We start from the raw sequence: 23,915 nt of genomic DNA, 5'->3' as shown, positions 1-23,915 counted from the left end.
TACACTTGGAACAGATCTACTGAGTAAGAAGCTACCATTTTTAAATAATAATTTTCTAGAGTAGAAAACACAGCTAATCTGGAGTAGGTTAAATCATTAATTATTTTTATTTAATGTTTATCATTTGGATAGCTCTACCAATGCTTTATGAGATACCCAAATTAGCCCTTGCTCTGAAGAGATTAAGTCTATAATATGACATATAGCAGCAGAATGCACTGGAGAATTAAAAGGTGAGGTGTGAAAGAACCAAGGGGTCTCCTTAAATACCCTCAACTGGGAATTTTCCCAACTACTATTTAATCAGCTATGAAAATGTTGTAATCACTTATGATAAGGTAAATCAGGCAGATCTCAGAGCGCACATTTTAGAAATTGGCTCTGGTGTTGCATGTAATTTAAAACAATGACAGTTGCCTCCCTAACTACCTGTTTGTACTCACAAAGCAATTATTTAAATGTTAACAATATTGTCCCTACAATTAACCATGCACATAAAAATGTGCCTGCAGTTTTCTACAGAAGCAAAATTGTACCCACAAAAAAATGTCCATTTGAAACCTGACTGAAAATCAGTGTTTCTCTTACCCTCTTTTCTCTAAAGCAATTTTAAACCCTATCTATGCTACCAGTCTGAAAATTGGGTAGCATTCTTTGCATCCAGAGAACACAATTTGTTATTGTGCCATAAGCAAATTCCATAAAAACATTGAAACATCTCTGGAGGCGTATTATTGAACATAGTTCTAAGAAACACAGCCACTCTAGGAACCACATTGATTTCATGGAAAAAGTTGCCAGCTCTCTGATAACAGCAAAATTGTTCTCTCACTGTAATATCACTAATTCAGTACTTCCAGAACCAGTAGCCTCACCTCTTTACTTATGCAAATAAAGAGATGTACTGCTGGTCTGGAATTAAGCTTCTGAGCATGTCCAATGGGAACTAGATAATTTCCAAGACACTGAGTAGATTCACACTAAGAGTTCATATAGTTAATAAAAGCTTTGAGCCTTCCATCTAAACAAAGCTGGTAATTTAAGTTTTTAATAAGCATTACAATTAACTTTTGATAGTTGCTCATAGGTCTATGTAAAATGAGCTGGTTGTCTGAGTACAGTTCTTAGTGGTTAGGTATCGCATCACAAAATTCTTATCACAATTGACACACTTCTTGGGAATCTCAGCAGAGAAGCTAACAACCGATTTGATTGAGAGACTGAACAGTTCTATAAAACTGGTTCCCTCCAGGCCATAATAATAACAAAATAAGATAAAGCGGTCTGAAAGCAGAGGACAGGGTGATGTTGAAGATCTTGTACTGAAGCTACCCAGGCTGTATTTGTCTTGAAGATAAAGAAAATTCTTCTCCCCGCTTAGCTATCAAATTGATACTTTTCACCAGATCTAAATACTTAAGACAAGTTTTTGCACCTTAGCTACAACAACCATTCTCCCAATGTCTGCAGTCTCTCAATACAGAAAATAACATCCCTTAAAATTTTGATTTACTTTTTCTGATGAGGTAAAATTGTGGTATTGCTGAAAAAAATGAAAGTTTTCAAACCACCCCACAGCAACATTCTAGCTGATCCTTCCCTTTCATTGTAAGATTATATTGTTACTGAAATATTTTCTGTATTAAGTATGATATTCCCAGTAGGATATGTTCTGTTTTGTAAAGGACAGAGAATGTAACATAGGATCTATATCATATTGCCTCTATATCAGGGGTTCTCAAACTTCATTGCACCACAACCCTCTTGTGACAACAAAAATTGCTACATGACCCCAGGAAGGGGGACCAAAGCCTGAGCCCTGCTGCTCCAGGTGGGGAGGCCAAAGCCGAAGCCTGAAGGCTTCAGCCCCAGGTAGGGGGCCTATAACCTGAGCTCGGTGGGGCTTCAGCTTCAGCCCCTGGCCCCAGCTAGTCTATGACAGCCCTGGCGACCCCACTAAAATGGGGTGGTGACCCACAGTTTGAGAACCACTGCTCTATATAAATCCATGGTATGCCCACATCTTGAATACTGCATGCAGATCTGATCACCACATCGCAAAAAAGATATTTTGGAATTGGAAGGGGTACAGAAAGGGGCAACAAAATTATTAGGGGTATGGAATACATTCCATATGAGATGAGATTTCCAGGCAATCCAGACTGGGACTTTTGCAGCTTGGAAAAGAGATGACTAAGGAGGGATATGATAGAGGTCTATAAAATCATGACTGGTATGGAGAAAGTAAATAAGGAATTGTTATTTACTCCTTCTTATAACACAAGAACTAGGGATCACCCAATGAAATTAATAGGCAGCAGGTTTAAAACAAACAAAAGGAAGCATTTCTTCACACAGTGCACAGCCAACCTGTGGAACTCCTTGCCAGGGGGTGTTGTGAAGGCCAAGACTATAACAGGGTTCAAAAAAGAACTAGATAAATTCATGAAGGATGGATCCATCAATGGCTATTAGCCACAATGGGCAGAGATGATGTCCCTAGCCTCTGTTTGCCAGAACCTGGGAATGGGCAACAGGGGATGGCTCACTTGATGGTTACCTGTTCTGTTCATTCCCTCTGAAGCACCTGGCATTGGCCATTGTTGGAAGACAGGATACTGGGCTAGATGGACCTTTGGTCTGACCCAATATGGCTGTTCTTATCTGGATAGAGTTAAACATCTAAGTTGTCTTTTAAGGATACTTTATGCAAACAACAAAAATAAGCTGGAAAATATAATGCACTTGGTCAGCTATAATTAAAGCACGATTTTTTTTAATTCCTTCTTTCCGTTATTATATTATCCCGTATGTTGTGCCATCCATATTCATGGACTTCTATACTCAAAAATCAACGGCTACTGAATTATTTTTTTATCTTTCAGCTGAGAAAATATCTTCTAGTTTATCTTAAATCTAATCATTATTTTCTTTCTAATTAAGCAGATTTACTCTTTTACACAAAGATTCACAATACAAAAGAATGTGTAAATAGTTGCAGAGCTTTTTTTGAAAACTTGCAGCACATAGTTCGAGGTTTAATTACATTAAAGATATAATTGACTAATTTGTGTTTTCTATCTGGCAGGTCAAACTCATTCCCACTATTTCACAGGCTTGATCGTCATGGTATCAAACTAAACATGATCATGAAAGGGGGGAATGGCTTCCTATATGAGTTTCATTACTTCCTTAAAGATTCTTCTCCACATGCAAATGCATAGATGTACATAGGAACAGATTTTTAACTAATTCAAATGATGATAAAGTCATTGGTTTCAACTGACCAATGATGATTTACCCCAGCTGTGTTCCTGGCCCTTAGATTCAAATAATGCAGATTCAATACTCTGACATTCCAGTGATGCAGGAACCTCTAATAGAACATAATAACGCTGGCATGCCTGCTCTGAATTATAATGTAATAACAGTCACAGGCTGAGCTCTGTTATAAAGTAATAACAGGCTTGTATGCCAAATCCTCAGATGACTGCAGTCAATGCTGATTTACGCAAGATGAGAATCTGGCTTTTATGTTTGCATCCTAATCCTAGATGCTGGTTAGCAGTGCACTCAGCATCCGTGATTGTTGTCAGTGTGTATTAGCATATACAGGAAACCTGCTCAGTGGCTTTCTTAACAAGACAGGGTCCCATTATTTTGAGTTTCTGCTGAACCAGTCTGGCAATGATGAGGAGCTCCAGTCATCTGGCAAATTTCAGTCCCTGGGGAAATATCTCCTCTGAGTGGTTGCCTTCCCCACTCCCTCCCAGCTCCTTCTCTCAGGCACAGGGAGGAGATTGTAGGTAGGGGAGAGGGAGCAGCTGACACCATACTCACAGGAAGGGAGCGGCAGAGAGGAAGCAGATAGAGCCCAGCAGCCCAGGGCAGCTTTGCTCCCTCCTGTCCCCACCCCTCCAGTGAACAAAGGGTCAGTCTGGCCGCTGTTCCTCCCCTCCCTGTCCCATCAACAGCAGTTCTGGAAGGGGAAGAAGGAAATGAAGAACCTCTAGAGCTGCCCCTCCCCTCAAGACCTGGAGAGACAGAGAACAGCTCCACTGCAGCTGCTTTCCCCCTGCCTCCCACCTCAGCTGAGAGGGGGATGAAGAACCATGGAAGCTTCAGGAGAAGCAGAGAAGAGGCTGGGGGGACAGGCAGACATGGGGGCTAAGAAGGAAAGGCAGAGGTGGGGGCCAGGCATGGGTGCATAATTAATCGGTGTGAGGATGGGAAGGGACACAGAACTCAGGGATTAGAATGCTGGGTTTGGGGGAGAGGCTAGAAGCTCCTCCAGGCCGTCAGTGGAAGCTCCTACATGGGGAACCAGAAACATCTTACACTATGAATTTGGGAATATTGGCACACTAATTGTCACACAGAGGTCATGGAGATGGGCAAGGGGAGGTCAAAATTCCAAAGCTAGGCCAAAAAATACAGTAAAATCTTTTTTAAAACAAAAAAAATCTTGATTTGGGGAGTTGTCTCATGATTTTAAAGGGGTTGACTCATGATTTTTGATCTCTTGGGGTTAGCAATACTGATATAGGGTTATAACAGGCTCAGGCTTACACATCTTGACATAGTTATTGTGTGCCAAGAAGCAACTCCTAGCTTGCTACCATCATGTGCCCACAGATTGCAGCTCTATGGCTCCCTTTTGCCTACAGCTTGGAGGAGACCACAGATCAAAACCTGTTAAAAAGATCAAGTACAATCAATCCCCAAAACACATTTCCCAATGATGGCTAAACTGTCTGTAGCCAGCCAGTCATTTATTAGCTATAATTCCTTCACTCCAAAATGGATTCTGAACATTTTTTATCCTTTATTGTCATTCAACACAATGTCTAAAATCACAGAGCACGGATTCCTTCAGCTGATTCAAGTTTCTCGACACCAACTTTTTCAAAAGGCCTCTGTGATGGGGGCATAGACCCCATCCTAACCACAGCCACTAAGGGGTTAACAGATAGACATGCTATCTCAGCTGTGGCTAATTGCTGGGACATTGATAGCTGGGGTAAGAAGGCTGCAGATCAGATAGAGTGGGTGGCTTTCAGAGAGAATTACTAAGAGGTGGTTCCTCAAGGAGTAGATTGGTAGGAAGCCACACAAGGAGTTGGACGTCAAGTGGAGTGCCCCAGGGGTCGGTCCTGGGGCCCGTTTTGTTCAATATCTTCATAAATGATCTGGAGGATGGTGTGGATTGCACTCTCAGCAAATTTGCGGATGATACTAAACTGGGAGGAGTGGTAGATACGCTGGAGGGGAGGGATAGGATACAGAAGGACCTAGACAAATTGGAAGATTGGGCCAAAAGAAACTAATGAGGTTCAATAAGGATAAGTGCAGGGTCCTGCACTTAGGATGGAAGAATCCAATGCACCGCTACAGACTAGGGACCGAATGGCTCGGCAGCAGTTCTGCGGAAAAGGACCTAGGGGTGACAGTGGACGAGAAGCTGGATATGAGTCAGCAGTGTGCCCTTGTTGCCAAGAAGGCCAATGGCATTTTGGGATGTATAAGTAGGGGCATAGCGAGCAGATCGAGGGACGTGATCGTTCCCCTCTATTCGACACTGGTGAGGCCTCATCTGGAGTACTGTGTCCAGTTTTGGGCCCCACACTACAAGAAGGATGTGGATAAATTGGAAAGAGTACAGCGAAGGGCAACAAAAATGATTAGGGGTCTAGAGCACATGACTTATGAGGAGAGGCTGAGGGAGCTGGGATTGTTTAGTCTGCAGAAGAGAAGAATGAGGGAGGATTTGATAGCTGCTTTCAACTACCTGAAAGGGGGTTTCAAAGAGGATGGCTCTAGACTGTTCTCAATGGTAGCAGATGACAGAACGAGGAGTAATGGTCTCAAGTTGCAATGGGGGAGGTTTAGATTGGATATTAGGAAAAACTTTTTCACTAAGAGGGTGGTGAAACACTGGAATGCGTTACCTAGGGAGGTGGTAGAATCTCCTTCCTTAGAGGTTTTTAAGGTCAGGCTTGACAAAGCCCTGGCTAGGATGATTTAACTGGGACTTGGTCCTGCTTTGAGCAGGGGGTTGGACTAGATGACCTTCTGGGGTCCCTTCCAACCCTGATATTCTATGATTCTATGATTCTATGACTTCCACAGAGGGGGACATGAGGGTTTTGTCCTAGCAAAGGTGCCCGTGGTCAGACAGATGTAGGAAGCATTCTAACAAAGCAGCAAGGAATTGTAAGGAGCAGTTTCTAACTGCTTAAACACAGGGTCTCTGGACTGGAACCCAGAAGGAAGTGCAGATCTGGATTCCCCTGCCACCCCCAGAGAAGGTGATAAGAAATTCTCCTCTGAGGAAGAGGAAGCAAGGAGTAAAGAACCCGGACTGAGGCATATGGCTCAAAACAGTCACTGGATTCTTGGCCTGTAGGGCTCTTTATTATCCAATAAAACATGAGATTATAAATGACGTTGCTGCAGTTGTGAGAGGAGGCCAACCATGGCAGGGCCAAACAGCTGTCTGGTGAGGGAAAATGAGAAGGAGATTCTGCACCCAGCTGTGAGGGGATGTGCTTTCTGGTAAGTTACCTGTGACAGCCTCCAAAATATGTGGGGGCAATATTTGCATACACACATCCATTTTAACCATGTGCAAAACATATATTTGTACAGACAAGTATGAGAACTGTGTAGCTGAGAACTAGAGCTATAATCATAACTAATGACAGATTTCAGAGTAGCAGCCCTGTTAGTCTGTATTCGCAAAAAGAAAAGTAGGACTTGTGGCACCTTAGAGACTAACAAATTTATTTGAGCATAAGCTTTCCTGAGCTACAGCTGACTTCATCGGATGCATGCAGTGGAAAATACAGTGGGAAGATTTATATACACAGAGAACATGAAACAATGGGTGTTACCATACACACTGTAACGAGAGTGATCACTTAAGGTGAGCTATTACCAACAGGAGAGTGAGGGGGGAACCTTTTGTAGTGATAATCAAGGTGGGCCATTTCTAGCAGTTAACAAGAACATCTGAGGAACAGCGGGGTGGGGGGGGAATAAACATGGGGAAATAGTTTTACTTTGTGTAATGACTCATCCATTCCCAGTCTTTATTCAAGCTAAGTTAATTGTATCCAGTTTGCAAATTAATTCCAATTCAGCAGTCTCTCGTTGGAGTCTGTTTTTGAAGTTTTTTTTGTTGAAGAATTGCCACTTTTAGGTCTGTAATCGAGTGACCAAAGAGATTGAAGTGTTCTCCAACTGGTTTTTGAACGTTATAATTCTTGATGTCTGATCTGTGTCCATTTATTCTTTTATGTAGAGACTGTCCAGTTTGGCCAATGTACATGGCAGAGGGCCATTGCTGGCACATGATGGCATATATCACTTTCATAGATGTGCAGGTGAAAAGCGTCTGATAGTATGGCTGATGTGATTAGGCCCTATGATGGTGTCCCCTGAATAGATATGTGGACAGAGTCGGCAAAGGGCTTTTTTGCAAGGATAGGTTCATGGGTTAGTGGTTCTGTTATGTGGTGTGTGGTTGCTGGTGAGTATTTGCTTTAAGTTGGGGGGCTGTCTGTAAGCAAGGACAGGCCTGTCTCCAAAGATCTGTGAGAGTGATGGGTCATCCTTCAGGATAGGTTGTAGATCCTTGATGATGCATTGGAGAGATTTTAGTTGGGGGCTTCAGGATAGGTTGTAGATCCTTAATGATACATTGGAGAGGTTTTAGTTGGGGGCTGAAGGTGATGGCTAGTGACGTTCTGTTATTTTCTTTGTTGGGCCAGTCCTGTAGTAAGTAACTTCTGGGTACTCTTCTGGCTCTGTCAATCTGTTTCTTCACTTCAGCAGGTGGGTATTGTAGTTGTAAGAATGTAAGAATGTAAGAATAGAGATCTTGTAGGTGTTTGTCTCTGTCTGAGGGGTTGGAGCAAATGTGGTTGTATCGTAGAGCTTGGCTGTAGACAATGGATCGTGTGGTGTGGTCTGGATGAAAGCTGGAGGCATGTAGGTAGGCATAGCAGTCAGTAGGTTTCCGGTATAGGGTGATGTTTATGTGACCATCACTTATTAGTACCGTAGTGTCCAGGAAGTGGATCTCTTGTGTGGACTGGTCCAGGCTGAGGTTGATGATGGGATGGAAATTGTTGAAATCATGGTGGAATTCCTCAAGGGCTTCTTTTCCATAGGTCCAGATGATGAAGATGTTGTCAATGTAGTGCAAGTAGAATAGGGGCATTAGGGGATGAGAGTGTTGTTCTAAGTCAGCCATAAAAATGTTGGCATACTGTGGGGCCATGCAGGTACCCATGGCAGTGCCGCTGATTTGAAGGCATACATTGTTCCCAAATGTGAAATAGTTATGGGTGAGGACAAAGTCACAAAGTTCAGCCACCAGGTTTGCCGTGACATTATCGGGGATACTGTTCCTGGCGGCTTGTAGTCCATCTTTGTGTGGAAACACTACATCCTGACACCACAAACTCTGGGAAAGTGTTTTTTCTGGATCCAAAAATCAACAGCTACTGAATTATTTTTTTTATTTTTCAGCTGAGAAAATACATTGGGAGGATAAACCAAAACCATGGAATCAAGTACCCTCAAATATTGGAAATGTTTGGATCTGAACTTTGCAGTTCAGGCCTATCTGTAATAATACTTTGATTTGCATGTGCAAATGTGGGTCTTATACATGCAAATGGACAAGTATAAATTTTGAGTGTATACGGTTTGGAAACTCTTTGGAACACTGATCCTTCATTTTATTACTTTCCTTTGTCACCTTTTTTTCCTGTGTAGCTGAGAGGAAGTAAAAATGATATGTCAGTCAAGGCTGTTAGAACTCCTCCCCCTCTCTGCCTTTATGTCCTCCCTAAAGGTTTAGGTGAAAGCATATGCAACATTATTTATTTACTAAGTTCCCTGAATACTTGAAACCATATTTTGTCATACACATTCTTGGAAATTTGCCTGCTGGTTGATTTTTAGAATTGTTTAAACACATTGAACTTATGGTAAAGAGTATTTGGAGGGGAGACTGGGAGAGATGGTAGTATTCTACTCAGTTCCTCCCAGAATCCACATACTACCCACATTCCAGAATGCTGGATGTTTCTGCTAAAATGATTAGCAGTGAAACATTAACAAAGTTGATGCTTTAAGTGTCACCATTAGGCTTCAGAATTAACATAACATGGCGATGAACAGTGTAGTTCATATCCCCACTGAAATCTTTTGTTTCTGAGCCAGATCCCCAGCCCTGTTACAGTTGCCTTTGTGCTCTACAGCTGTGTAAAGGGAACTTAAAACTGCCCTCATTTCACTTCACTACACACCACCTATTCGGCTGCCCCTGTCTATGTAACAAGTTTGCCTCTCATTCCTCTGATCTCTTTGCTTGTATGTCCCCTTGTGTCAACTGTCATCTTTTTAAAACTGTAATTTGTGAGGGATAGGAACAGTGTCTTCCTCTGTGCCTGCAAAGTGCCTATCAAACTTTGGATGCTACCAGAATCTAAATAATAAATAGGAGTTCATTTAAAATGATTAATTATTTTCAGTCCAGACAATCCAGTTCAAATTTAAGCCATTTCTCTAAGGTGTTTGCTTCATTTACTATTCATCTCACCTATGAATGGCTTCCATCAATGTGTATAGACCCCATACTCTATGTACTAACTTATTCTTCAGTAAATCACAATATCAAGTTAATTTAACTGTAAGAAAGAAGTGCCTTTTGGGCATGAAACAACGAATCTGCTTTTTAGATAGATTCTCAATTTCTGTTTTATGAGGTTGATAGTATTATTTCAACAATCCAGTACCCATGGGCTGTTCAATTTATTCTTGTACCTTTGATATTGTAACCAGATTTGCAGTCATGACACCAAGGACTTAAATGTCTATAGGGCCTTCTTTGGGGGAAATTTATCAAGAAGAAAGGTCTTTTGTGGAAGATTCTTAGACTTTTCTAACTACAAAAGCATTGTAACATGTTTATCTTAAGGCGGTATTGGACTGACAATTTTTCCACTTTGATGAAATAATCTTGCTATCCTGACATACTAAACATCCTAATCTTCCACTTGCTCCTGTGTATCTACACTTAGCTCACCAGCACCAATAAAGAAGCAGCAGAAACAACCGTTAACATTTATCAAGGTAGAGAGAATTTCCTCTCACAGTGATGAAGACAAATGAAAATCTTATATGCTCCTGGTCTGGGTCATTGGTTTTTCTGCTGTGGCTTTTTAAGCATCTATATTGCCATGTTAGAAGCCTTGATTACATCTCCATCCATATACCTCTTGCATTTAATATAGAATCTAACTTTTAAGCCTAGAAAACAGGATTGAATCATAGCACCCGTCTAACAATAGACATTTGCTGAAGCAGAACTCTCACTAACAGTCTAGTCCTTTTCCCAGTGATGTCAAGGCAAGGACTCCAGTGATATCAGTGAGTGCTGGAATGGGGCCAAAAACCAAAATATCAAATTGACTTAGGCCTTGCAGTCAGTTCATTCTGCAAATCTGCTGCAATTCTTGCTATTAATCTATCTCCGCTCTGGCAAACAGACCCCAAATGGCTTTTTCTTGCCTCAGTGGGTAGAAAAAGCTGGTCCAGATAACTTGCACTCAAGAGTTTTAGAAGAGCTGGCTGATGAGCTCACTAGACTGTTAATGCTGATTTTTCTTCCAATAAATCTTGAAGCACAGAGGAATTTTCATAAGACTGGAAGAATGTTAATGTATCCATTTTTTAAAAGGGTAAACGGGATGACCTGGGTAATTATAGGCCTGTCCGCCTAACATTGATCCTGGGGAATATAATGGAGTGAATCATATGGGATTCAATTAATAGAGAATTAGAGGAGGGTAATACAATTAATGCAAACCAGCATGGGATTATGGGAAATAGATCCTGTCAAGCTAACTTTCTTTTCATGAGATTGCGTGGTTGATAAAGGTAATTAAGTGGTTGACCTAATATTCTTAGACTTCTCTAAGACATTTGACTTGGTACCACACAACATTTTGATTAAAAAAACTATAATGATATAAAATTAACATAGCTCACATTAAATGGATTAAAAACTGGCTAATTGATAGGTCTCAAAATGTAACTGAAAACAGAATAGTCACGAAGGGGGTGTGTTTCCAGTGGGGTTCCATGTGGATCAATTCCTGGCCCTGCTCTATTTAACACTTTTATCAAGGTGGCCAAAAGACCTAATGTGATCCTGCATAAACAGAGGCATCTTGAGTAAGAGCAAAGAGGTTATTTTATCTCTGTATTGGTCATTGGTGTGACCATTGCTGGAATGCTGTGTCCAGTTCTGGTGCCCATAATTCAAGAAGGATGTTGATAAATTGGAGCGGGTTCAGAGAAGAGCCACAAGAATGAGTAAAGGATTTGAAAACCTCCCTTATAGTGACAACCTTCTCTTTGTTAATCAAATAGATTGAGATTTTTGAGTCTAAGGGGTGACTTGATTATAATCTATACCAGGGATTCCCAAACTTGGTTTGTGGCTTGTTCACTTTGTTTACCTGAGCGTCCACAGGTACGGCCACTCGCAGCTCCCAGTGGCCATGGTTATGCACCCATCTTATAGTAACTCCATCTAGGCTGCATTCCCCTGGTTTGTTTAGGAGAGGATCATGTGAGACAGTATCAAAAGCTTTACTAAAGTCAAGATAGACCGTGTCTACCACTTCCCCCGCATCCACAAGGCTTGTTACCCTGTCAAAGAAAGCTATCAGGTTGGTTTGACATGATTTGTTTTGACAAATCCATGCTGACTGTTACTTATCACCTTATTATCTTCTAGATCAGTGGTTCTCAAACTGTGGATCGAGGCCCCATTTTAATGGGGTCACCAGGTCTGGTGTAGACTAGTTGGGGCCAGGGGCTGAAGCCCAAGCCCCACTGTCTGGGGCTGAAGCCTTTAGGCTTCAGTTTTGCCCCTTCCCCCTGGGGCAGTGGGACTCAGGCTTTGGCTTTAGATCACCCCCTCCCCCGAGAGGCAGGCTCAGGTGGGCTCAGGCTTCGATATCTGACCATTTTTGTTGTCAGAAGGGGGTCGTGGTGCAATGAAGTTTGAGAACTTCTGTTCTAGATGTTTGAAAATTGATTGCTTAATTATTTGCTCTATTATCTTTCCAAGTACAGAAGTTAAGCTGACTGATCTGTAATTCCCCAGGTTGTCCTTATTTCCCTTTTTATAGACTGGCACTATATTGCCCTTTTCTAGTCTTCTGGAATCACTCCCGTCTTCCATGACTTTTCAAAGATAATTGCTAATGGCTCAGATATCTCCTCAGTCAGCTTCTTGAGTTTTCTAGGATGCATTTCATCAGGCCCTGGTGACTTGAAGACATCTAATTTGTCTAAGTAATTTTAACTTGTTCTTTCCCTATTTTAGCCTCTTCTGATCCTACCTCTTTTTCACTGGCATTCACTATGTTAGACATCCAATCACCACCAACCCTTGGTGAAAACCAAAACAAAGAAGTCATTAAGCACCTCTGTCATTTCCACATTTTCTGTTATTGTTTTCCCCCTCTCATTGAGTAATGGTCCTGACCTTGGTCTTCCTCTAGCTTCTAATGTATTTGTAGAATGTTTTCTTGTTACCACTTATGTCTCTAGCTAGTTTGATCTCGTTTTGTGTGTTGGCCTTTCTATTTTGTCCCTATATACTTGTGTTGTTTATAGTCATCCTTTGTAATTTGACCTACTTTCCACGTTTTTTGTAGAACTCTTTTGATTTTTAGATCATTGAAGATCTCCTGGTTAAGCCAGGGTGGTCTATTGCCATACTTCCTATCTTTTCTATGCATTGGGATTGTTTGCTCTTGTGCCCTCAATAATGTCTCTTTGAAAAACAGCCAACTGTCTTTAATTGTTTTTCCCCTTAGACTTGCTTCCCATGGGATATTACCTACCAACTCCCTGAGTTTGCTAAAGTCTGCCTTTTTGAAATCCATTGCCTTTATTTTGCTGTTCTCCCTCCTACCATTCCTTAGAATCATGAGCTCCACCATTTCATGATCACTTTCTCCCAAGCTGCCTTCTACTTTCAAATTCTCAACCAGTTCCTTCCTATGTGTCAAAATTAAATCTAGAACAGCCTCTCCCCTAGTAGTTTTCTCCACCTTCTGAAATAAAAAATTGTCTCCAATACATTCCAAGAACTTGATGGATAATCTGTGACCTGCTGTGTTATTTTCCCAACAGATGTCTGGGTAGTTGAAGTCCCCCATCACCACCACGTCCTGTGCTTTGGATGATTTTGTTAGTGGTTTAAAAAAAGCCTCTTCTTCCTGGTGGGGTGGTCTGTAGTAGACCCCTACAATGACATTACCCTTGTTTATTACCCCTTTTATCCTTACCCAGAGACTTTCAAGAAGTCTGTCTCCTATTTCCATCTCAACCTCAGTCCAAGTGTGTACATTTTTAATATAAAAGGCAACATCTCCCTTTTTTCCCTGCCTGTCCTTCATGAGCAAGCTGTACGCTTCTATACCAATATTCCAGTCATGCGTATTATCCCACCAAGTCTCTGTGATGCCAACTATGTCATAGTTTTGTTTATTTACTAGCATTTTGAGTTCTTTCTGCTTATTCCCCATACTTTTTTGCATTAGTATACAGACATCTAAGATACTGATTTGATTTCCCCACCCCCCAGTTCTGTCTTGTCTCTCCTTTATCCCTGCTACAACATCCCATGCTCCCCCCAAATTCTGACTCTTCTCCCAGGTCTCCATGTTCTTGACTTACCTGTGGGCTTTGGTCACTTGCCCCCTTCGAACCTTCTTACTAGGTTAGCCAGTCTGTGTCCAGATATACTCTTCCTTGATAAGTGGACCCCATCTCTGCTTCATAGTCCTTCTTCCTGGAACAGCATCCTGTGGTCAAGGAATCCAAAGCCATCCTGGTGACATCATCTTCGCAGCCAGCCATTCACCTCCAGGATGCATCTGTCTCTGCCTGGGCCCCTACCCCTGACTGGAAGGATTAAAGAGAATACCACCTGTGCTCCCAACTCCTTTACCCTTACTCCCAGAGCCCTGTAGTCACTTCTGATCTGCTGAGGGTCATACCTTGCAGTATCATTAGTGCCCACATTGATGACTAGCATGGGCTAGTAGTTAGAGGGCTGGATGATCCTCGACAATTCCTCCGTAACATCTAAGATATGGGCCCCTTGCAGGCAGCATACTTCCTGGGATGCCATGTCAGGGTGACAGATGAGTGCCTCCGTCCCTCTCAGAAGAGAGTCACCAACCACCACTACTCTACGTTTTCTCCTGGGAGTGGTGGCTGCAATCCTCCAAGCCTTTGGGGTACATGGTTTCTCCTTCTCCACCTTTTGGGAGTGATTCCTCATCACTCATTGCCAGAGCAACATATCGGTTTTTGCATCACCGTGGTGCGTGGATTGGGAGTGGGATAGAGTGCTGCCAGAAGTAATCAGCAGCCAGTGTCCTCACTGTGAGAGAGCCATATCCTCCTCCCCAGGTGGTGTGACAGCAGTCCTCTGTAGCTGGATAGCTTCCTCAGTCTTGGACGTCTCCATATGAATACTCCCGAGGAATTTCTCATGGGCATGGATACTCCTCAGCCTAGCCACCTCCTCCTGTAGCTCTCCCACCTGCTTCCTGAGAGATTCCACCAGCAGGCACCTTTCACACTGGATGGTCCCCCCAGCCTGGCTTTCTGAGAGTGGGAATTGCAGGCCACAGTCTCTACCCAGATCCTAGTTTGGATTTGCAGAGGCATCCATGGTTAGGCTGTCTGGCTGGTTACAGGCGCAGGTGGAGGAGACAGGAGCATCATTGGTCTGGTGATGCGGCCCTTCCTAACCATAGCAATTATATTGCATCTCCCTCCCATCAACTCCCTCTCAAAATTATCTGTTCACTAGCTCCTCTTGGTCACTTAGCCTCTGGCTTTTAAGGCCCTCTCGCTTAAGTCAGCCCTACCCCCTCATTAATCACTCAGTGGAAGGGTGATCACAAGGCTGTGTGAGGCTGAACAAAGTCTCAAATAGTCCCCAGACACACAATCCCAACTGACCTTTTAACTGAAATAACCCCAAGATTAGTACTCGCACCTTGTTCATTCAGCAGTGGGATCTCCTTCTCCCCCTCACAAATTCCCATTTTCTGTCTCCTGTGTGCTGAACATCTCACCCCATCTCAAAAAGGTTATTGCACAATTAGAAGAGGTTCAGCGTTCACAGAAGGGCGGCAAGAAAGATCAAGATTTTTGGGATGAGGAAACCATTTCCTGTCTTACCTGCTCTAGATCAGTCATTATTTTTAGAGTCAATGAGAAACTCCTATTCTGTCTCTCAACACAAGAACAAAGGGACATTCAATTAAATTAAAAGGTGGAAAATCCACAACTAATAAAAGGAAACAGTTTTTCACATAACACATAATTGAACTGCGGAACTCCTTGTCACAAAGTTATTGAGGCCAAGAATTTAGCAAGATTCAAAAAGGAATTAAACATTGATATCTGGATATCAAGAATATCCAGTGTTATCATATAAAATGTTGGAAGGAATATTAAACTCGTGGTTCATAACTTATGCCAATTTCCATTAGAGATCAGGATAGACTTAATGTGGGGGCAGATTATCCCCCATCTACCTGCTACAAGGTTTTTACACCTTCCTCTAAAGTACGTGGTGGTGCCACTGTCAGAGACAGATCCAGAACTAGATGGACCTCAGATCAGATCCAGTATGGCAATTCCTTGGCTGGCAATTTCTTGCAAACAATGTAGACAAGACAGACAAAGAGTGGGATAAATTAAATAATATTCTCTCTAGTTTACAGGTGGACAACTGAGGCCCAGAAAGATTAAAGGTCCATTTGGGTCGCTCCACTCTGGTGGAATAGTACCTTACTCCAGAAGTAGCTCCTATTTACACCAGCATAGCTGGTTTCAGAGTCAAGACCTAATTCAGTAACAGAGAAAGATGACCTGATTTTCCCCCTCGTTTACATAGGTATAAATCAGGACTTATAAGTGAGAAGAGAACCAGATCTAGACACTTGAATAAAAAAAGAGCATGGGCTTGATTTTCCACTGCCTTCTACCTTGGGTTGTAATTTTACACTTGTGCAAAGGGGATGTAAAATGTATCTAAGGGGGTGGAATACCCTGATTTGGTAACATTTTGCATCCATTTGCACTCACTTTGCATAAGATGTGAGACATTGGAGAATCATCCCCTCGTGGCCAAATTCTGCTCTCCGGACCTGATCCAGTTCTCATTGGAGTCAATGGGAATCTTTCAACTGACTTCAACAAGTGCTGGATCAGGCCCTCAGCTGCATTTGTTTAAAGTGTAACTTCTGTGAAGTCAGTGATGCTGCTACAGGTTCATACAGATATAAATTAAAGTGGAGTTGGGCTAAATATATTGATTTCCCTTCAAACATTTGTGATGATAATTTGTCTGCCACTCCAATGGTCCCTGCAATAACATTAATTTCATATCATTTTGCTTGCATGTGTTAGGTCCACTCCTCAGGTCTAGCTGTGTTTTGCTTAACTCAGAACCCAAGGCACAGAGGCAAAGGTGGCTCAACCACCTCTGCACGTCCCTGGTTGCTGAGATTGTCAATTCAGCCCTCAGCATTATTTAGAATAGCTAGTAGCAGTACTCCGAATGGAGACTGCTATGTTCTAGCAATGAGCCAGCCACGTCCTTTCCCTGGGGCAAACCAGTTAACTTGGCTCTGCGCCACCCAGGGAATCATCAGCTACCAACCAGGGCAGCTTTATGGCAGCACAAAGGGGCCATATCAAGGGGCCAGGATCTGGTTCATCATAGTATTTCCTCTTCCTGTTTATCTTGGTAATGTCATTTCATATATTTCTGACTGTTACACATACACTAGCATGCAATAGTAATTAGAGGTTGTCTAAATGAAATCTGACCACCTCAGGAATAAAGGCTTCTGCCTTTCTCTTAAAATGGTCTAACTTTGTGAAAACCTCACAAAATGTTTCTCTTTGCACCATACATAGGATTATTTCTGAGCATATACAGATGCAGCCATAACAGAAAATTGCTCAGGAAGTTATGAGAATCTACAAACAGAGGGTTGGAGCAGAAACCATTCTGCAGACTTAATTAAAGCTTTTGCTAGCAGCAAAAGCTCTAATGCAACATGACAGTTATTTGAATTATTTTTCTTTAAAATGAATATTGCTGTTCATTATCTAATTTGACATTAAGGTTGGTGCTATGTATCTAGCCTGCAAAACAAAAATAAAAGTTCATAAAACACATGCTAGAAATAGAAAATAAGCTTAGAGGGAATGCTGTGGTTAGAAGGCCTTTCTCACAATGTGGGTAGAAACACACTACCATACCCTTGTCCTAATTTTTTCTACTGTGCTCTAGAAAAAGCCTTATGGCTAATATGTCACATCTAATATTATTCCCTGTTTCTGTCTTGCGCTTTATTGAACCTTACTCTTTTTATTGTAACAGAGCTGCTGAAAGTGCTGGAAATAAGGTGGTGTCCACATTCCATTGTTAACCCCTATTTTTTCAGTGCTTTTCACCTCAGATTCTGTCTTAAAACTGGTGGATATAGTCAGCTTCAAACTGAATTCCTTTTTGGACACTAAAAAGAAATGGGTTTGACCATTTTTAATATAGAGGATCAGATCTGGATCCCTGGATCCAAATGCATGGGGAGGGTAAGGTAGGGAACCTTTTGCCCCATTAGGTCCTATGTACTGACTCAATGTACAACTGCCGTTCCTTCTGTAGTCCCCACGTGACAGTAGACACCCCAAGACATAACTGCTAATAGTAGAGAAAACCCATGCATCCAGTTGTTAGTGCAGACCTAACACACTGCTATCATTTGAAAGGAGGTTGCTTGGATACACTGGGGCATCTGCATTCTCCCTCTTCATGGTCTTTTGTGGCCAGCAGTCAATGTCCCAGCTTCAAGGCTCCTGCTAAGGGTGAGGTTGGTATGCCTAATGTTGATATACATGAATCTTTCTTTCACTTAACCTTTTTTTTTTTAAATGAGCGGGTTTTATTTAAAAAATATTAAAATGCAGTGCTAATCGCTCTATGAAAAATTAACACTCCTCATTCATTTTTCCCCCTTCTTGTCATTTCACTTTTTCCCATTCTCCCCACACACCATATCATGATATCTGGCTCTTCTTTTATTGATCTAATTGAAGGGCCAACCCTGAGAGGTATTGAGTCCTCTTAATGCACATTGACCTCCGAATCTTTCTGGAGCAGTCCCTTAGACTGTAAATTCCTCAGGCAGGGACGTGGATCCACTACATCAATAGATATATACAGGTGTAAAATAACTGAAATCAGAATGTAAATCCAAAGGTGACATAGTGGAAATTTTATTACAGTACATACATGCTCATTCCTGAAATTTTGACACAGACCAGACTCCCATTGAAGTCAAGAGAGGTTTTGCCCCCATAGGAATACAAAATCAAGCCTCATGGGGGATTTGCTTTCAGGAGTAGGGAGGCAAAAATAGTAATTCTCCCTTGAAGTATTGAATATCTAAACTGGCTAAATGTAAAACCTCCCTGAGAACTATCTGCACAAAGAAAATTAAATAGGAAAGACTGTTTAATGCTAAATAAACTCTTGTCTACACAGCATGCTCTTTACTAGAGCAATGTGGATGTTGAACTGGAATATTGATTGATAGGTAATTACCAAAACACATCTAATTTATCTGATGATTAAATGTCTAAGCATCTTTTTCAAGTGGATTAAAAGTAATTCAAATACAAGTATTGTGTTTGCATGTGAAATTGTATTGCTTAAGTAATTCTGTATTAATTACTTGCAAATGAGGTATTTTTGTCTCATATGTCTTAAACCTCAACAAATACTCTTAATGAATTAACTGATTAATGTGTTTTTTAAAAGCCAATCAGATACTAATTTGTGGTACTTTAATAGTTTGTTACTGCTTATTATTGTTATTCCATCCTGCTGGCATAAGCAGAAAGAAAATGCTTGCTTTCTTCCTCTCTGCATGTCTGTGTCTATGTGTCTCTCTCCTTTTGTAGCAGTACAAGAATGTTAACTTTTGCAAACCTATACTGGTGAATAAGGTTTTCTCTGGTTCCAATAGGAAACGATAGAAAATCTGTGATAGCATTGGTGGTAGCTGAGTCAGTAGTGGTATTACTGGGACCCCAAGTGCAGGCAAGTAACAATGAAAAGAAATGTTTCCATTTGCTTATGTTTGGTAGCCAAACTGGGTTAAAATACTGACCTTCCTTGGCTGAAATTTGGACTAGAAAAACCTATGGAATATCATAGAACATAAAGTATTCAGATTCCTTTCTTCTCCTGCCACTCTAGCCATGTAACTTGCCTCTCCCCCTTGACTCCCTTCACTGGCTCTCCCTTGCCTTCTGCATCCATTTCAAACTCCCCATCCTCATTTTCAAGGCTCTTCAAAACTCTCCCTGCACCAACACTTTTGCTCCCCCGGTACAGCCCCTTCATCTCTCTCATTATGCTCTTCTCTATTGTCCTGCCCAGCTGCTCATTATCTTCTCCTTGCACTTTCAGGGCCAGATCCTCAAGTGGTGTAAATTGTAAATGCAGCTTCATTAACTAGCTAGGGTGCCCTCAGTTTTTGTGCAATTTTTCATGCCTACATTTAGAACAATGTCATGCTAACCACATATAAAGTTTCATGATGCTATCAAAGAATGATCTTAACAACCAGATCTCTACCGCCTTCTTTTTGAACTCATGTGGTAAACTGTATTTAGAGAGTCAGTCAGAAAATGGGTCAGTAGCTTGTTTTATTTGTGAGTTCCTATGCAATACTGCAACTTTTTGAGGAAAAATCAAAATCTGAAATATTCTGGCAAAAAATGAACTATTTTGATTTCAAAATGCTGCCCTGGTACCTCCATGGGAATTGTAGTTTAAATGCTTCATGCTTCTATTTCCTTTTGTGGGCTGGGTTCCCTGATCAAACTACATCTCTCATGGTGCAAATAAGTGACGGTCACATTAACAGCACCCTCTACCGAAAACCCACCAACCGCTATGCCTACCTTCATGCCTCCAGATTCCATCCCGTACACACCACACAATCCATTGTCTACCCCTGTGCAGGGTCACACATTCTGGATGGGCCTTCGGGGCTCAAAATGTCCACCATCGGGTCCTCCTGCTCACCCATCTCCTCGGCCTGCAACCCAAGTTTTGAGCAACCCTGCACAGCCAAGCGCTGAGGTACAACCACATTTGCTCCACCTCCTCAGACAGAGACCAACACCTACAAGATCTTCACCAAGCATTCTCAAAACTACGATACCCACACGAGAAAATAAAGAAACAGATCAACAGAGCCAGAGGTGTATCAGAAGCCTCCTGCTGCAAGGCAAACCCAAGAAAGAAACCAACAGAACTCCACTGGCCATCACATACAGTCCTCAGCTAAAACGTCTCCAATGCATCATCAGTGATCTACAACCCATCCTGGACAACGATCTTGCACTTTCACAGACCTTGGGAGGCAGGCCAGTCCTTGCCCACAGACAACCTGCCAACCTGAAACATATTCTCACCAGCAACGACACACCGCACCATAGTCACTCTAACTCAGGAACCAATCCATGCAACAAACCTCAATGCCAACTCTGCCCACATATCTACACCAGCGACACCATCACAGGACCTAACCAGATTAGCCACACCATCACCGGTTCATTCATCTGCACATCCACCAATGTAATCAACTCCATCAAGTGCCAGCAATGCCTCTCTGCTATGTACATCGGCCAAACTGGACAGTCCCGACATAAAAGGATAAATGCACACAAATCAGATATTAGGCATGGCAATATACAAAAACCTATAAGAGAACACTTCATCCTCCCTGGACACACAATTGCAGATTTAAAAGTAGCCATCCTGCAGCAAAAAAACTTCAGGACCAGACTTCAAAGAGAAACTGCTGAGCTTCAGTTCATTTGAAAATTTGACACCATCAGCTGAGGATTAAACAAAGCCTGTGAATGGCTAGCCAATTACAAGAGCAGTTTCTCCTCCCTTGGTATTCACACCTCAACTGCTAGAAAAGGGCCTCATCCTCCCTGATTGAACTAACCTCGTTATCCCTAGCCTGATTCTTGCTTGCATATTTATACCTGCCTCTAGAAATTTCCACTACATGCATACCAACAAAGTGGGTATTTGCCCACCAAAGCTTATGATCCAATATGTCTGTTAGTCTATAAGGTGCCACAGGACTCTCTGCCACTTTTACAGATCCAGACTAACACGGCTACCCCTCTGATACTACATCTCACATAGTGCACCACCACCTCAGAATTGTTTTTCCATCTCGTTACCAGCTTTAATATGTTACCCAGTTTTGAACATTTTTTTTGTAGATTTTTTTCACCCTTTTGCAAAATATAATGAGCAAATTCATTGCCCAGTGCAATCTTCTCATTTCGTATTTTATGATTATTTGTGGGAGGCCAGAGTTGAGTATAGAAAGCCAGCAAAGAGCATGTCATTGTTCTTTCTTAGAGCGGGGTGAAAACTGCATGAATAATTGATTTTCCTCCCCTCTGTTTGCAAGCATTGTGAGCAGATTGTGATTTTTCTCTTGCATTCATTATTCTGAGTTATTCACTGCATAACTTTAGAGAATAATGCTTCATCTATATCCTGGTCAGAAGCTGTTTGCTTCACGTATTCAGAATTCAAGTTTTGTCTGCAGACTGGCTGGGCCTATCTTAGGCTCCTTTGCCAGAAATTTCTGACTCTACCGTAAATACAATTCCACTGATAGTAGCAATAGTAGGAACACCAGCACTCCAGGCAGCCAGCACCATGTTGACCAACCCTCCTCACACAGGTCTAGACAGCCCAGTGGTTAAAATGTCAGCAGCGACCAGCACCTTTATATACATGAGTTTCCATAGTTGCTACCATAACAGGAGCTGCAGTGACCTTCTACAGGGTGTCACTGCATGTTTCTGCTCACTAATTGAGTGAATATAACTATTTAATCATGAAAAGAAAAGGAGTACTTGTGGCACAAATTTATTTGAGCATAAGCTTTCGTGAGCTACAGCTCACTTCATCGAATGCATTCATTGAACTTCATTGGAATGCATCCGATAAAGTGAGCTGTAGCTCACGAAAGCTGATGCTCAAATAAATTTGTTAGTCTCTAAAGTGCCACAAGTACTCCTTTTCTTTTTGTGAATACAGACTAACACAGCTGCTACTCTGAAACCTATTTAATCATGTTTTCAGTGCAAATGCCTGTGATTACTAATTCAAAATTTGTTGACTAAGGTGAGTGCAATACGAGGGGAAGGTAGAAGCAAGGACAAAATACAGGAGGTGGGGAAAGTGAAAGGGACAGAGGAGAAGAAAGGAGATGCTAATGCAGAGGAGAGGTGTTAGTATGAGAGAAAAGGAAGAGTAAAGGCAAACCATGATTGAGCCAAGTATCTAATGGGTGTGCATGGAGGATATGCTAAATAGCTGATGGCTGACAGATTATGATTGGGCCATGAGATAGGGACTGGGGAAGCAGAAAATAAAACACAGTTAAGTAAGCAGACTTATCCTGTATCATTATTCTGTAGCTCCTAGAGGTCTTCCTCAGGATCCTCATTGTGTTTTGTTTTTTTCCAAAATACATGATAGTTGTTCAGCACAAAGGATTGTGGGGAAGGGATGAGGCAAAACTCGACACTGGGCTTATTAGAATTATATGTGGATACATTTGTAACCGGCTGGTACAGTAACAAGGAGCTATTATTGTCATTGGCATGAAAGGGGCTTATCCTAATGGGCCTGTCTGACTTGGCTGATATTTCTGTCTCAGACTGCCAGCTCTGGGGCACTGCTGTCACTTGTCATGCCCAACCCATACTGCTTTGCCTGATGTCACTCCCCAGTGCCTTAGATGCTATTTATATTAGAGAAGGCATGAAAGCATGCATTTGGCTGACTGGCCACGTGGCCTCCTCCAGGATTCCGTTTTGCCTCCACAGCCACTGAACCCAGGTGTGTTACTGACCCAGGTGTGTTACCCTCAGAGAGCTGGAGACCATGTAAGAACCCAGAAAAGAATGCAAATGAAAGGCAGTGTGGCCCAGTGCCTAGAGCAGGGGTCGGCAACCTTTGGCACCCGGCCCGTCAAGGTAAAGCCGCTGGTGGGCCAGGCCAGTTTGTTTATCTGGAGCGTCTGCAGGCACGGAACCCCGCAGCTCCCACTAGCCGCTGTTCGCTGTTCCCAGCCAATGGGAGCTGCAGGAAGCGGCGCGGGCCGAGGGACATGCTAGCCACTGCTTCCCACATTTCCCATTGGCTGGGAACAGTGAACTGCGGCCAGTGGGCACTGCGGTGTTCTGTGCCTGCGGACGCTCCAGATAAACAAACCGCCCAGCCCGTCAGTGGCTTTACCCTGACTGGCCGGGTGCCAAAGGTTGACGACCCCTGGCCTAGAGCCTTGGACTGGGAATCAATATGAAAAATTTGATTCTATTCCAAGTTCTGCCCGTGATCTGGGGCAAGTCACTTAACATTTCTGTGCCTTGTTTCCTTTCCCAACTTTTACCTGTCTTATCTATTTAGAAGGTAAGCTCTTCAGGACCGGGACTGTTTCTCACTATGCGTTTGTACAGTTTCTAGCACAATCGGACAATCCCAGTTCAGGCTCCATGCTGCAGAGAAGTACATCACGATTTGACCCCCTGAAAACCAGGCTAGATTAGGAGAATAGGGTGAGGAGGGGGAAAAGGGAAGAGCAATCAGTTCTCCTTGTTTAATATAAATGACAGTTCTCCTTGTTCAGTGTTTACAAACTGAGCTCTGCCTGGTAGGGGAAGATTCC

Source organism: Dermochelys coriacea, chromosome 1 (genome assembly GCF_009764565.3).
Source record: "Dermochelys coriacea isolate rDerCor1 chromosome 1, rDerCor1.pri.v4, whole genome shotgun sequence".
NCBI lineage: Eukaryota > Metazoa > Chordata > Testudines > Dermochelyidae > Dermochelys > Dermochelys coriacea.
Note: the sequence above shows the minus strand (reverse complement) of the source record.